This window comes from Pinus tabuliformis, chromosome 8, assembly GCF_031772625.1.
Source record: "Pinus tabuliformis cultivar Carrire ecotype Pingquan chromosome 8, CPIR1, whole genome shotgun sequence".
In the NCBI taxonomy this organism is placed as follows: Eukaryota; Viridiplantae; Streptophyta; class Pinopsida; order Pinales; family Pinaceae; genus Pinus; species Pinus tabuliformis.
In genome coordinates, this window is record NC_142294.1 from 1,545,906,354 (window position 1) to 1,545,921,593 (window position 15,240).

Consider the following 15,240-nt stretch of genomic DNA (forward strand, 5'->3'; position numbering starts at 1 on the left):
CAAATCCTAATAAGGAGTTTGTGGTTTGTATAGATTATTGCAAGCAATGACTTAGTGGAGTCCTGATGTAAGAATGGCATGTGGTTTTCTATGAATGAAGGAATTTGAATGATCACAAGAAGAACTATGTGACTCATGATATTGAGTTGGCAGCAATCATTCATGCATTGAAGAAGTGGAGACATTATCTTCTTGGCAGGAGGTTCATCTTGATGAGTGATCAAAATGGATTGAGGTACTTGTTTAACCAACCTAATCTGAATGAAAGGAAAGAAAGATCTTTGGCTACTCTCAGTGAGTTTGATTTTGATATCAGGTACATTAAGGGAAATGAGAACCAGGTTGTAGATGCTCCCAGTAGGAGAGTGCACGTGAATCATATTTCAGTTGTGAGCTCTTATGGGACAGATTTACAGGAGTGGATCTTGCATGCATGGCATCATGATGAGAAGTACCAGCAGATGAAGTAGAGATTACAACAACAAGGTGAAGGTGATAGGGATGAGGAGTCTCACCTCATAGCAGATGGCTTGTTCAGATTCAAGATCAATATTTATCTGCTAGATAGCAGCAAGTTGAACAAGCTTATATTGAGATATTTTTATGTCAAGCCATATTTAGGCCCCCCAGGATACCAAAACACTTTGACAACTATCAAGAAGTTCTACCTTGTTTGGTGTTAATGATTTCTATCCAAGTGTCAAGCTTGTTTGGTGTTAGTGATTTCTAAACAAGTTGAGGTGAACTAATTGTGGTTGGATTTTGAGGTGGTTTGGCCTCTATAAGCCCTAGTTCATTATATTTTGGTTTAACCCATAAGATCCCACATTCATCCTTGGAATATGACATAGGGGTGATTGCTTGAAAGAGAGGTTTTCTTCAGCCTTATCTATGGTCAGGTGGTACGTGGAAATCCCTGACTTGGTTGGTTTTATGCATATGTTATTATGTGTTATTTCTTATTGAGATCAATGAGCACTTGTATGGGTTATTGTGTTGATTTTATGATTGGTTTGTCATGGATTTATTTTGGTTAAATGTTGGTTATAGGCATGATACATTCTTGTTGTATAATGTGCTCTTGTTATGGATCTTTCTTATGGTTTGATAAGTTATTGAATGGTATATGAATGCATGGGCTAACAAGTGTTGTTACAACTAGTTTGAGAGGGCATTTAGCCTTCTTGATGATTCTCTAATGAAGTTAAGAAGACAATGAACATATATGCATTCATGACCTATAGTTACCATGTTTACCATGTGTTTGATGAAATGTTTAGCATGTGTTTGGAAAATTTTGAGCAAGATCTATCCTTAGTATTCATCTTACTGACTTATTATCATCTTAGATTGAGTTCTAGAAAGTTTTGGGTTGTTCTGGGTAGTTGGCCTGTAGCTAGCCCTGAAAATATGGATCTGGGTTGCTAGCCACACCCTATGAACTGAGATATTTCAGTTGTAACTGCACGAAGGAATGCCTATGCATGTGGCTAGAGATTTCCAACTCCATGCACAGCTTGGCATGTGTGTGGCTAGGATGCAGGGTCAAGAAATAGTTAGTTCCAACCCGGGGACAAGGTCATCAATGGATTTTTTCTAGTATCTATCTGATGTTGTGCTCTTGGGAGGTTGCAGTATTTTTTCGATTTGTAGACCACGCTTCCATAATGGGAACTTGGATTTTGGTTTATTTCATAGTAACTCTCAGCTCATGTTTACATGAATAGCTTGTGAAAGTGGGTAAATGTCAGGTGGGGTGTTACAAAATTCTTGTTGGTAGACTTGGCTAAACCATTTCCCTAGGGGTAATAGTTTGATTAGTGCTTTAAAACAATACCATTTTCTAATGCAAAATCATAAATTTTAAGTGACAAAAAATAAGTTGCATTATTAAAATCAAGTGATGTAGGAACACCGAACCTAGTGATGATATTCTACTTAAGGAAGTTGATGTCTTCATGCTCGTTCACTTGTCTTAAAGGAACTACTTCAACCCATCTAGTGAAATAATTTGTGGAAATTAGGATATATCGATACTTCTTTTATGAATGTGGAAATTTTCATCAATTACATCCAATCCCCATTGTTGAAAAGGTTATTCAACGACAATGGTCTACAATGGGGAGGCTGACCTTCTATCGTGACTAACGCATCTCTGAAAAATTGAACACGTATGGGCATAGGCGTGTGCATCCTTGAATAATGTGGCCAATAGTAACCAACCCGCATGACTTTGTGAGTAGTAGTAGCGCCTGCATAGTGTCCACTAGATGGCCCATCATGTAAGTCTTTTAGTACCATTTTTTAATCTTGTGCTTCCAGACATCTTATTAGGACACCATTGTGATGCTTTCGAAAAAGCACACCATGCACAAGCTGATATGATAAAGATTTAAGTCTAATAGCCCTCTTCTTTTTGTCCGATAAATGTGAGGGAAAGGTACCATGCTTGATTTAGGTGGTTATTGGTGACTACCCACCTATTCCACTAGGACCCTCACCGTTGTTCTTTTTAGTTTCCTTAATTGTAGCACAACTTACTATTTTTGGCATTTTTTCAGGTCCTAAACTTATGGAGCTGTTTTGAGAGACTAAAAGACGTTTTTAGGGAAAAAAGAGAGATTGGAAAAGTCCCGAACAAGATACAAAGTTTTTAGCCTCGTCTTCGAGATCTTTAAAACGAGGTATTATGATAGCCAAATGGAGATTGTATGCCAAAGTTATGATCCCGCGAAGTTGATGTACTAATTTACCCAAACAGGGCCCACCATTTTGGTGCTTCATCTCCTAGGGTTAGGTTTTTGGATGTTTAGGGTTTTCCATTGTTTCTCGATAATAAATAGGCCTATGAGCCTCATTGTAACAGAGTTCAGAGACATGTAGCTGCCACATCTCTTCTCAGAGATAAGATACCATTGCCTGTGCTAGTTTATTTATATTTCTATATGTAAGAATATCTCAGTTCTTTGATATTAATGAAATGAAGTTTTATTTATGTTGCATATTTGTGTTTATGGGTATATCTATATTTTGTTGCATTCTTGCATAAGTCTGGATAAGTGGTATCAGAGCAGTCTACTCTTTCTTTGTTTTTCTTTGTATGTCCCCAACGAGGTCAGAGTATAAGGAGTCAAGGCTCGAACTGGTTGAATATTTGCAAGACCCACCTCGCAAACCATGACAACCCCACATGGTGGAAGCAAAAAAAGATGAGGGGGCAAGATATCATTTCAAAATATTGCTCGAGGAAGCCCTAGAGTGACAAAGGAACATGATGATGGATAACGTTTCCCAGATCCTTTGACAACTACCCACAAGTGACACATCTTCATCCAGCAGCCACTCTAGAGGCATCAATCCTTTTAAGCTACAAGTTAACTTTGACATTCCCATATTTGAAGGATAGATAGATGCAGACATCATAGATAGATGGTTAAATCTGTTGGAAGGATATTTTTCAGTTCATGACTTTTCCAATCAGGAAAAGATTACTTTTTCACTCTTTAAAGCTACCCCACATGTCAAGGACTGGTGGGAAACCTACTGTGAACAAAAGAATGAGAGGGAATCCTCATTGTTTTTAGTCGCACCCACTTGGAATTATTTCTAAGATGCCATCAAGGAACAATATTACCCTGTGAGGAGCTATGAAGATAAATACAAAAAATGGACCACATTGCGGTAGGGAAGGGACCAAGATGTTCCAGAATTCACAAATGTTTTCCATTCCCTTCGCACGAAGTTGGTTATCCATTAGAGAACTTTTGAGATCTAAAATGAGCCTCCTAAGAAAAATGTACAACCAAAATAAACTTTATAAGAACCAATAAGATTCAAGATGATGATGTCAACCATGGGGGATGATTCACCATTTTTGGAGTAAAAAGTAAAAAGGTTAAAAAAAAATAAAATAATAAAACTACTTTTTCAACTCGTATTTTCAACTTATCTCCCTAAGGTTTTACTCAAATTTTGAGAAAGAGTACACATTGGATGAAAAATTTAATTCCTCATCCAAGGAGTACCCATGTTGCATACTTTCAATGGACCCTACTACATGAAAAATGAGATATACATGAAAAAAATGTGATTGCAATCACATTTTTCTTATTTTTGGTGTAGCAGGGTACATCGAAAGTATGTAACATGGGTACTCCTTGGATGAGTAATCAAATTATGCATCCAACAAGTGTTGTCGCTCGAAATTTGAGTAAACCCATAGGTATATCAATTGAAAATATGAGTTAAAAATATAGTTTTTTCTTTTTTCCCTCTAAAATTTGATGATGTATTATAATATTATTTTATTATTTCCAATACTACTTTATAATTTCCTTAGCAGGCCCATTTGAGACCTCAACATTCCCCTAATAAATAATTTTGAGCCAAATTTGTTAGTCAAGTACCGCGACTATCTACACAACTACATCCAAGACTATATGGAGTTCATAAACATCTCCTCGCTTGGCACCGCCTATCAATACGCTGTCAAGATCAAGCAGAAATTTAAACAGAAGAAGCGATACATTGGATCTACGAATCTGAAGCAAGGGAAAAGTGCCCCCAAGCTGCAGAAAAAATGACAAAGCCAAGGCGGGGTGACCCAGGAAAACCCTCTGAAGCCGCAAGTAAAGAACAACACCACGAAGACAAAGAAGGCCACAATGAAATGGTGTGAGTTCCATAAGAGCCCCAGACACAGCACAAGTGAGTATCGATCCAAGTAGTCACTGGTGGTCAAGCTAAAGGCTTCCAAATTAGATGCATGTTCTGACTCTGAGTGAGAAACTAACAAGGAAAATGACAAAGGGGAGCATATTATCAATGCGGAGCCTAGTGCCGTCATTGTCACCACCAAGATCTAGAAGGATGAGCCTAAAGATCTATAGGAGGGGGAGTGGATCTTCCACTCATAGATGTGGCTGAAGGGTTCTCCATTGCATTTTATTGTCAAAAGCAGGAGCCAAAAGAACCTCATTTCAGCAGAGGTCATGAAGCGGTTAGACCTACTGAACACACAACACCCATAGTCGTACACCATCGGGTTGCTTCAGTAAGGGATAGATCTCTGCATTAGCCAACAGCGTCACCTTCCCTACAACATTAACCCCTTCATAAATGAGGTATTGTGTGATGTTTCTCCTCTTGAAGTTTGTGATGTTTTATTAGGCCATATGAGTTGTGGAAGCGGCATGTTGTGTATGAGTCTAGGCCTCGCACCGTTATTATTTATTTGGGCAATAATTTCTACAGGATATTGAAGGTAGCACCACCTAACATCGTTTCTTTGATCACTGTGAAGCAATGCAGTAAGATCATTTCCCAGACCAAGAATTTTTTTCCTTATGATTCACCCTTAGTGAAAGAAGAATATTGTGGCTACAGCTTGTAGATAGGGCTCATCCGCATGACAACAACAGATGGAAAAGGTTGTAGAGGAGTACAGGGACATATTCACCTCACCCACTAGGGTACCTCTACACTATCATCTCAAGCACTCCATCGATATGACCCCAGGCGCATCGCTACCCAATGGATCAATCTATCGATGCTCTATTCTGGAAAACGATCAAATCAAGAGGCAGATTCAGGAATTGTTGCAGAAAGGGCACATCAAGCCAATTTCATCACCCTATGGGAGCTTAACCATGTTGGTACAGAAGAAGGATGGGACCTGGAGACTCTGTATTGACTATCAGGCATTGAACAATATCATTGTCCAGAATAGGTATCCAATCCCATGGATTGATGGCCTTTTGGACAAGCTCAAGGGGGCTAAATATTTCAGCAATATTGAATTGAAGTTTAGTTATCACCAGATACCAATCGAACCCTCTGATGTGTAGAATATTTCCTTCAAATCTGAGGGCCTTTTCGAATGGCTGGTCATGCCTTTCGGGTTTATAAATGCCCCTACAACCTTCATAAGGTTGATGGACGACATCTTGTGACCCTTCACCATCTCATTCGTGGTGGTGTAGTTGGATGACATTCTAATATTCAACCAAAGTTGGGAAGAACACCACCACCATATTCGACAAGTCCTCCAAATCCTACGGCAACACAAGTTGTGGGCCAATTTGGAGAAATGCAATTTTGATATGACCTAGGTTCAACATAGAGGTTACATCATTGATGAGCAGGGTGTGCATGTGGACCCAGCCAAGATACAAGTCATTCAGGATTGGCCATCCCCGACCACTCTAATAGAGTTCTATTGCTTTCTGGGTCTTGCCAACTTCTACCGCAGGTTCATGTTGGGTTTCTCTCATATCACTTGGCCTTTGAGTCAAGTCAGCAAGGGAAGAGTGAAAGGAAATTTCTTTTAGTTTGAATCCCAACAGAAGGTCATTGGCAAGTTTAAGAATTGCCTCTGCTATGCACTAATGCTCACATTACCAGACCTGTAGCAACCATTTAAGATCAAGACAGATGCCTCTGACTATGCTATTGGTACAGTTCTTACTCAACAGGGGCATCTAGTGGCATATCATAGTGAGATACTTTTAGACACAGTCCAAAAGTATCCCACCTATGACAAAGAGATGTATTCCATCGTGTAGGTCTATCTACAATGGAAGAATTACATTTTGGGGAAGGGAACTGCCATCTTTTGGGTGTGGAGCCTGATTATCTTCTTTATTCATAGGTGTCTCTGCATTGGACCCTAGTTCGTAATGGGGTGACAATGTTTCCTATTGTTTAATAATCATCAGGGGGTCCAAGTGGGGGCAACGACGATTTTATGACCCACCCCCTAGCGAGCGTTTGAGGGCAGCGCCCTCGAAGCTAAAAATAGATGTAAAATTGCATTGTAAAATGTTTTAATTTCATAGTCAATCTGAGAGGCTCATTAGGTGGATGAACTGATGGTAGAAGTAATCCTTAATTTAGGGTTTTTTTTTCCCCTAGAAGGCAACCCCTCTCCATATTCTGAGTGAAAAAAGAGAGAGGAGATTGTGTGAGAGAGAAGAGGAAATTACAGAGGATTTTTTGTAGGTTGTATCTCTTCATTTTTTTGAATAATATAAAAGGAAGGACTAGTTGTTTCTTTATGGACGTAGCCCAAATTGGGTGAACCACGTATATCTGTGTCTCTCTTGTTTTATGTGTTTTATGTGTTTATGTTTCTGCGATAATTATGTGTTCCATTGCTATGTAATATATAATTTTATAACAATTGGTATCAGAGTCGAAGGTCTATTTGGCTGATAAACTCGCAGGAGATAAAGGTTCTTAGTTTGAGTGGGAGAAATGGCAGAAGATGGTAGGTTTAGGGTCGAAACATTTAACGGCCAAAACTACCAGCTGTGGAAGATGCAGATGGAATATTATCTTTATCAAAAACATATGTACCTACCATTGAGCAGAAAGACAAAGAAGCCTACCAGTATGACAGACACATAATGGGATATTCTCGATAGAAAGGCACTTGGAACAATACAATTGTGCCTAGCAACATCATTAGCCTTTAATATTTCAAAGGTAACGACAAAAAAGGGTTTAATGTCGTCATTGGCTAAACACTATGAAAAACCCTCAGCCTCAAATAAGGTATTTCTTATGAAGCATTTATTTAATATGAAAATTTCAGAAGGTGGATCTATTGTTAATGATTTAAATGAATTTAATATTGTTACCAACTAGTTAAGTTCTGTAGGGGTAACTTTTGATGATGAAGTTAGGGCTCTGTTATTTCTGTGCTCATTTCCAAAAAGTTGGAATGGTTTAGTTATGTTCATTAGTAACTATGTCTCTAGATCTCGTACTTTAAAGTTTGATGATGTTGTTGGTGCAATCCTTAGTGCGGAAATGTGACAGAAAATTTCCGGTGAGACATCGGGTAATGCTTTGACTGTAGAGACTAGGGGAAGAAAAATGTAAAGAGGAAAGAGCCCAAGATTTTGCAGTAATTCAAGGAAAGACAAATCCAAGTTTATATTGAGGATAGTGTGATGGAAATGTGGGAAGAAAGGAGACCTAAAGAAAGACTGTAAGTCTTAGAAGGGAAAAGAAGGAGACTCGCACCAAGAAAAGAATCATGAAGCAAATGTGACAGGTGATGTGTTGCAAGATTCTTTGATTCTTTCTTTAGAAAATATTATTGATGACTGGATGATAGATTCAAGGGCTTGATTCCATGCCACGCCTGATAGGAAACATTTTCATGATTATTTTCAAGGAGATTTTGGACAGGTTCGTTTGGGTGATGATAAATCCTATAAAATCATTGGAATGGGTAAAGTTTTCATAAAACAGCAGAATGGAAACTAGTGGCTATTGAAGGAGGTAAGGCACGTTCCAGATCTGAATAAAAATATAATTTCAATAGGGCAGTTGGGAGGTGAAGGTTGTGTAACTAATTTTACAGATAAAACCTAGAAGGTCACTAAAGGAGCCTTAGTAATAGAAAAAAGAGAAAAGGTTGGTACATTGTATTTATGCAATAGTATTTCTAATTCTATTAATGCTTTACCTCTACAGGAGTAGATACATCATTGTGGAATCATACACTCGGGCACATAAGTGAGAAGGGAATGCAAATTCTTCACTCAAGAAATTTGTTGCTAGGTTTGAAGCATGTTGATTTAGAATTCTTTGAGAATTGTGTTTATGGAAAACACAAGAGAGTCAGATTCCTCAGAGTTTGGAAAGAAAAGAAGAGAAAAAAAAATAGAGCTTGTGCATACAAATGTATGGGGACCTGCTCAGGTTTCATCTCTTGGTGGCTCTTGCTATTATGTTACTTTTATTGATGATGCAACCAGAAAAACCCAGATTTCTTGTATTCGAAAGAAATCTTATGTATTTGATACTTTCAAGAAATGGAAAGTTTTGGTTGAGAATGAGACAGGAAAAAGGTTGAAGTGTCTCAGATCAAACAATGGAGGAGAATATTGTAGCAATGAGTTTGATAAGTATTTTTCAAAGCATGGAATTTGCATAGAGAAGACAATTCTAGGAACACCACAAGAAAATGGTGTGTCAGAAAGGATGAATTAGACAATCATGGAGCATGCAAGGTGCATGTGATTGCATGTAGGATTGCCTTTGCAATTTTGGGTAGATGTTGTAGATATTGTTGTTTATCTAATAAATAGAGGGCCTTCAATTTCCTTGGATGGTGGTATTCCAGATGAGGCATGGACACGAAAAAAGGTAAACTACTCATTTTTAAATACTTTTGGTTGTGAAGCCTTTGTCCACATTAATAAAGAAAATAGAACAAAGCTTGAGGAAAAAACAAAGAAATGTACCTTTATTGGATATGGTGCTAATGATTTTGGTTATTTCTTTTATGATTATGAAAAACAAAAAATCATTAGGAGCAGAGATGTCATATTCAATGAAATGGTTTTTTATAAGGACCAGATGCAGGAAAAGAAATAGTAAAAAGAAAATAGAGAATACACAGTGCTTGATGAGATCACAGAAAAAGTAAAGGTGCCTAAAAATCATAATGATCAATAGACAGAACAACAACAGAAACCACAACAGTAACAAGCCCCTCAAACACCTGAAAGTGGTGTTAGAAGATCTACTAGGATAAGTAAACCCCTTGAACGATACTCTTCTTCATTATATTATGTATTGTTGACTAATTCTCATGAACCAGAATGTTATGATGAAGCAGTGAAGGTAGAAACCTGGAAGAAGTGGGAGCTATCCATGAAAGAAGAAATGGACTCCTTGGTACATAACCAGACTTGGACTTAGTCAAGTTGCCTACAGGTAAAACAACATTGCAGAATAAATGGGTTTACATGTTGAAGGAAGAAGATGGAGGTAGAAAAAGGTATAAATCTAGACTTGTGGTGAAGGGGTTTGTACAGAAAAAAGGTATAGATTTTGATGAGATATTTTCTCTTGTTGTTAAAATGAATTCAATCAGAAATATTTTAAGTCTAGTAGCAGTAGAATATTTGCATCTTGAGCAGTTAGATGTAAATATGGCCTTTCTCAATGGGGATTTGAGGGAAGATATCTGTATACAGCAGCCACAAGGATATGAGGTCAAAGGGAAGGACAAACTAGTGTGCAGGTTGAAGAAGAGCTTGTATGGCTTAAAACAAACTCCAAGGAAGTGGTATCTAAAATTTGACAGGTTTATACTAGATTTCACTATGATCATTTTGTTTATCTCAAAAGGAAAAATGATGGCAGCTATATTATATTTTTATTGTATGTAGATGACATGCTTGTTGCAGGTTCTAACATGTAGGAATTAAATGTGCTCAAAGGAAAATTGGAAAATTCATTTGTAATGAAGGATTTGGGTGCTGCAAAACAAATCCTTGATATGAGAATAACTAGAGACGAGAAAAATCACAAATTAACATTGTCTCAGAGTGAGTACATACAAAATATGTTGAAAATATTTAATATGCAGAATGCAAAACCAGTTACTACACCTTTGGCTAGCCATTTCAAACTAAGTAAGGAGATGTGTCCCAAGACTCAAGAAGAGATGGATTATATGTCTAAAGTTCCATATGTATCAAAGGTTTCAAGCTTAATGTATGCAATGGTATGCACAAGGCTTGATATTACACATGGAGTGGGAGTTGTAAGTAGGTACATGAATAATCCAGGAAAAGAACATTGGATGGAAGTGAAGTGGATTCTCAGGTATTTGAGAGGTACCACAAATCAGGCATTATGGTTTGATGGTTCAAACATTCCTCTACACGAATATGTTGATGCAGATATGGCAGGTGATAGAGATAACAGGAGGAGCACCACAGGGTATGTGTTTACTGTAGGTGGAATAGATGTCAGTTGGGTTTGAAAATTGTAGAGTGTTGTCGCACTCTCAATGATGGAAGGAGAGTATGTTGCTACTATAGAGGCTACTAAAGAAATGATTTGGTTACAAAGGTTTCTAGATGAACTGGGTAAGAAGAAAGAGTTGGGAAGGTTATAAAGTACAGCCAGAGTGTCATTCATCTTGCAAAGAACTTTGCATTTCATTCCAAGACTAAACATATAAATCTCAAGTACCATTTCATATGGTTAGTGTTGGAAGATGGACGGTTGAAGCTATAAAAGATACACACTAGCCAGAATCCTGCAAATATGTTAACAAAAGTTGTAACCAGGGAGAAACTAAAATTCTACTCGGTTTCAATTAGTCTTCAAGTATGATGATGAAGATGAGAAGCAACCAAGTCCAAAGTGGAGTCATTGTCCAACAAATGAAGCAGCGGTGGAGTTGCTATAATTAGTCTCCATGTGGGAGATTGTTGGGTGTGGATTCTGATTGTCTTCTTTATTTAGAGGTATCATCGCATTGGACCCTAGTTCATAATGGGGAAACAAAGTCTCCCGTTGTTTTATTGCCATTAGGGGGGTCCAAGGGAGGGCGATGGTGATTTTATGAGCCCCCCCTTGGCGGGGGTTCAGGGGTAGCACCCCTGAAGCTAAAAATAGATGTAAAATTGCCTTGTAAAATGTTGTAATTCTATATTTAATCTGAGCCGCTCATTAGGAGGATGATCTGACAGTAGAAGTTATGTTTAATTTAGGGTTTTTACACCTAGAAGGAAACCCCTCATTATATATGAGGGAATTGTATTGCGGCTGGATAGAAGTGTATTTTGAGTGACAAAAAAGAGAGGAGATTGTGTGAGAGCAAAGAGGAAATTACAGTAGATTTTATGTAGGTTGTATCTCTTCATTTTGCTGGATATTATAAAGGAAGGACTGGCTGTTTCTCTGTGGACATAGCCCAAATTGGGTAAACCACGTATATCTATGTCTCTCTTGTTTTATGTGTTTTCTATGTTTATGTTTATGCGATAATTATGTGTTCCATTTCTCTTTAATATATAATTTTCTAACATCATCCACACTGACCACTGACCCCTATAGTTCATACAAACACAAGGGAAGTTGTAGAATGAATGCCATCCGAAATGGTCCACATAACTACAAAAGTTCCATTTGAACATTAAGTAAAAGAAGGGCACCAACAATAATGTTGTATACTACCTCAGCCAAGCACCGGTCATGGCGCTAACCATTGTGCTTGACTCGTATGGGCACAAGACGGCAGGGTGGCCACTTCTTTACAAGAGTTTTCCAGAATTCAGCCACACATACCAGACGCTCCTAGAAGGCAAGAAAGTTCAAAATTTTCACCTCCTGGATGCACTATTATGCCACCTAGGACACCTTTTTGTTCCTTCAAGTGAGCGTTCCAAGGTTATTTTGGAGGGGCACTACAGTCGGGTTGCAGGATATTTCGGGGTAGAGAAAATAGTGGAAGTGTTGCAGCGGTATTTTTATTGGAAGAACCTTCGATAGGATGTTGGGAAGTACATCAAATCTTGCATTGCCTATGCCATTTCCAAACCAACCATAAATAAGCAAGGCCTATATACTCCTCTTCTTATGCCTACTCGACCTTAGGAACCCATCACCATGCATTACATGTCAGGCCTTCCTTCTACTAAGCATCGCAATGACTCTGTTTTCATGGTCATCGATAGATTCTCTAAGATGGCCATTATGTCAGCCTGCAAGAAGAGTATCATAGCATAAGCCACAACTAAGCTCTTCTTTGAACGAGTGTGGGTACATTTTGTGATCCCACAGTCCATTATCTTAGATCAGGACAGTAGGTTCCTAAGTACATTTTGGTCAAGTCTTTGGTTGATGTTGGATACCATGCTCACTAAGTCCATGACTTTCCACCCCCAAATTGATGGCCAAACAAAGGTAGTCAACAGTATGATCGTACACATTTTACATATGTACAACTCAAAGCATCCATGGACATGGGAGATTCATAATGGGCTGACTAAACTAAAATTGTTGCTGCATATATCTCATGTTAGAAAAGGTTGATGTCAAGAGAATGCATGGATAGTGCCAACAAAACATTACATGGAACAAGTGAGCTAATGTTTCAATGATACAACGTTGAATGTGTCACTCAGATGGTGACTGGAGCTCAACAGCAAGAGGCCTGTCAAAATGTTGTATACTGAGACTATCACACTCCTTAGTGATTCATCCTCAACACACTTTTAATCAAAGAACTTAAAGGGAGTGGCATGGAATACATACCAAATGACACTTTTATTAAATTAGAATCGTGCCACGTGCCCGAGTGCTAGAACACACACATATATTTATGGTTATCGATAAACCATGCATAAAGGATCACCACCAAGCCTAGTGAGTCATGAATGACACGCTGTGGCTGTACACACATAATATGCCATATGGTGGGCACAATGTGAGCTCTTATGAAAGGCATGATGATACTACATACATTTAGGTGTCAATAGAGCACATTGGGCACATACCACATCATAATTCCCATCTCAGAGGATAATGGAATATGGAATGCTTTGGCAGTCATTCCATGAAGAAAAATAAGCAATGGAGAAACCCACGATGCATTGGAAAATTAGGGAAAGTTGGACTCTGCTAACCAAATAAGGTAATGCGACCTATTGGGTGAGCAAGAACTGCGATCTCTCAACAGATTTGCAACTACGCTGGTCACAAAATCGTAGTTTGAGCTACAACACTCTAGTACGAAAATGTGACCTGGCCTAATTACGACTATTCGACCATTTATATGAGTCGCATTCCTATCTACGAGTCACAGTTCTACTTACTGGTCGCAGTATCCAGCTATGATATCTCCCGCAGTCTCTATTAACATCTCTCCGCTATAGATGCAACCTATACAAAGGAAGCCATGGGACTTCAGAAAGTGTTATAGACATTTTTGTGCCTTACAGCATTGAGCATGAAATGTCCATAATCCAAGGGATCCAAAGTCCCTAAAAGAGTTGTTCCTACCCCTAAAGGAACAAGGTCAACAAAAGACAGCTTCTCCCAGAAGTTCTCCACCAAAAACCACTCAAAAACAATCAATTCAGGATCAATTCAGGAGCTCCACTAGCTGCCTGCATTGAAATGCAGAAGCTACACTGGCTAGGTGCACTGCAACGCAGGTGGAAGCATTACCAGGGTGCGCTGAGCGGGAAATGACAAATGGCAAGCTCATTCAACGAGGTGGAAAGACCCTGGAAGCTTCCAGAATCTTCTCCAATGACACTTTCCTCAATGAATTCGACTAGTGATGAGTAAGAGGCTCTCAACCTCCAAGTGGAAGCAAGAACTGACAGAGAGAAGCCACAAGTCAAAACATAAGCTGACTCATCCTCTCTGCTTACATCTATATATGGATCTCTCACCCAGAGGTCCAGGAGGCTGGAATTTTTTACTTTGCAGAGAATTGCTGTTGGTTTGAGATTGAGATTAGTACATTGGGTGATTTATGCTTTGTTGGAGGAGAGGAAGGGATTCCTTTGTTGGGAGGTAGATGATGGATCGGGACTCACTTGGTTGTATCTCCTCTTGAACTTTATTACCATATCAATAAAGCTATTTGAGTTTCTCCTATATGCTTGTATATCAAATGATGTTTTGTTATATTTGCATATTTAGTTTATATCTGATCCTAAACTAGTTATGAATGTGAATCTATGTCTTTTGTGTAGTTTTCTTCTCTTGTGATCTTGCAGGAACTGGATGAAGCTGGACCAGTGAAAGAGCAGGCAGCGGGAAGTGAGCAGAAGAGAGAGTGATTGGATCGACAAACTAGCGGAAGACACCAGTTAGTTACATCCTTCTTTCTCTATTTACATTCCATAAAGAAGAATACTCAGATAGTTTTCCTTGTTTGTTGCTAAGGCACTATCACACCTTAGAGTGGGATAGGGGCATTCCGAATTGGATACTTTTCCCAACAACAAAATGGCGACTCCGCTGGGGAGAGTATCTTGTTAGTTTATTTGTGTTTCTATTGCTATTCATTTCATAAACTCAAGAGTGCCGAATCGAACTGCATTTTCCATTTACAAATGCAAAGTAGAGATCAGCTACTCTAGTCCATTCACTGGGCCTGTTTATGATCTGAACAGCTGATCCACAAGTGCTCTAACAGCACTTTGTGATAGATCTTAGTCCTCCTTTAAATCATCCCTCTAATTGTACCTAATTGATAGCTTTTATCCGGCCAAAAACTGTAGATTAAACTGCAAACCATGACCCAGAACCCAGAAACCGTTCTCATTTCTGCTTCAGCGCAGACTCTGTGAAGAGGTTCTGCATTTCAACGCAGGTCCCGTGAAGGCTACCTGCGCTGAAGTTCAGTTTCTCTGTGCTGAGGGTGCGCTGATCAGTCTTTGCCTTGTGCAGCTGTGGTTCCTTGCTTCC